This window comes from Loa loa (assembly GCF_000183805.2).
Source record: "Loa loa unplaced genomic scaffold supercont3.481, whole genome shotgun sequence".
Classification (NCBI taxonomy): Eukaryota; Metazoa; Nematoda; class Chromadorea; order Rhabditida; family Onchocercidae; genus Loa; species Loa loa.
The window spans coordinates 16,556-18,997 of NW_018108661.1; positions in this window are offsets into that span (position 1 = coordinate 16,556).

The following is a 2,442-nucleotide window of genomic DNA, read 5'->3' on the forward strand; positions in this document are numbered from 1 at the left end:
TTATGGAAATTTTCAGGTTTTTAGTTTTTGTGGCGTTTCAATTGTTAATGCAAACAAATTGAGATATGTTGGCAAAATTGTTTTTGAGTGACAAATTATTTGTGCGACAAATTGTGTTGGGCCAAATTGTCATCATTTATTGTCGAGAAAAATATGTTCTACTACTCCTTATTTATCATTTCTCATTTGAATAACATACTAAAATGGCAAGCATATTAAAAGATGATGGCGCATTTCTAAAACGCTTCAAATTGCTGCTTAAATTACTTGATTAGCATATTTGATATAACTTTACAGCAAAATTGATGATTACAAAAAAGAAGTTGAACATTTTCTAATCAGTGCTTGTAATTAGATGTTCTGATGGTAATAGTGAAAGCTTGAAAGTTTCGATGACACAGAGAATGTGAAGATTTGCATAAATTAAAACTGGCGCATTAAATGTCACTGGTTAAATAAACATTTAATCCGTATGGTATTGAATGACTCTGTTTACATTTTGTGGCATTATAATGATTTTCGGTTCATCTTTGTGGCGTTAGTTAATTGTCAATGCAAACATATTGGGAAATAATGCTTTTTTTTTTGAAAATACTATTCCAAAAGCCGGAAATAAAGCAAAATAAAGCGCCTTGGAAATTTTGAAAACATGGAAATAAAGCGCAGGAAATTGTTCAAATCTACCAAATTTAACAGATTTGGGCCAATCTGGCGAACATATGCAAATTCGACTTCCATTTCCTAAAAAAAAAATTAACGATTTTGAATTTTGCAACTGAAATGGTTCTTAGAAGTTGGAATTTTATACATAAAATAGCTAAGCTACAATAAAATACTGATATCATCACTGTAATTTAACCGTTTTGGTATGTCAGCGCAAACTACTAAATACAGTAATCTTCTCCAACAGTGCAACTATCTCAGTGGTTGGACAGTATGTGCAAAACTAATATTCTGTTCTGCTCATCAATCAACATACCATATCATTTGATCCAATCATCGACAAAGACAAAAAATGCGATCAATGCAATATTCATTTGGCTTTTGCTGTGGATTAATTATTATTGTAATGAATAATTGTTGCTTTTATGAATATCATATTAAGTTTTTAATTAATTAATTCATAAACATATTTAGCATATCTCTATAGATTGGGTAAATTCGAAATTTCACTTTTTATCATTTAATTGATTTTATATTATTTCAGTTTCTTTCACATGGACAGCTAGAGGACAGTTCTTTTTTTGTAATGTTACTCAATGGATAGCCATCAAATCGTCAATTCATAAAGTTTTTCCCTTTTTTTTTTCATAAAATCATGATAAATATATGCTTGCAATTTGTGTTCACATCGGTTCTCATTTACTTAATAAAAATGAGAACAGTAATATCAAGAATTTGATTTATTCCATATATTTCATGTTTCGTTGTAACACATATCACACATTCATTTGGTAAAAATACAATTCATTTTGATGTATTTTACATTTCCAAAATTTCTCCAAGAATTGATTTATTCGATATTTGAATAATGATTACATCCTGATAATAGTTTTATTTATCACAGCAAAAAAAAAAAATTATTATAATGATGAATATTACGAATAGTAATTGTGGGAAAAAACCGAAGGAAGGAAATTGTAATGTGTTCAAGTAGCTAAAGAATTTGTTGTAATGAACATTTCTGGGAATAACATTTTTCCATGTTTAAAATGATGAGTCTATTAGCTAACATTCAATCTTTTTCCTTTGATATTGAAGATTGTACACATCCAGTAAAATCATTCCTATGTAATTTCTTCTTGGATAAGAGGAAAAAATTAATTTGTGTATGTTACCGTAAGCCAGCCTAACCTACTTATGGAGAATATAAAGAGAACGGATTCTCGGTACTTTTCAGTAAAATTTCTTAGTCGAACGTTATATCAGTGCTACATTCGTCTCCCTTAACTCGATTATGAATCATTCCTATTTAAAATTACAGTACTAGTAACATTTCATCTTCTATTTTATATTACCTAATACTAGTGTATTATATTAGTTACTATAATTCTATTGTTCAGTAAACACTTTCCCTTTGCGACTCATCACATCAATAACAAACAACAACAAAACTTTCGCAAACAGTATCATTTGTATAACCACTTTTCCCGGATCTTTCTCTTTTGCAATATAAGGTATTTTCCACTTATAAATTACCATTTATGAAATAAGAATTAATTTTGTTAGGTGCATGTCAATGTTCTGTTTTATGATTTCGTTATTCCGGAAAATGGGGTCGGTAGTTTTCCAGCTGCTGCAATGATCAATTGAAGAAGGAAAAATATGGCAAGCTAATCATAAATTCCGGAATTCTGGATAAATAAAACTTAATATCACTCACTTTTTATACTAAAAATGTTAGCTTATTTAAAGTTTTTCCTTTCACTTTTTTCCAGTTTG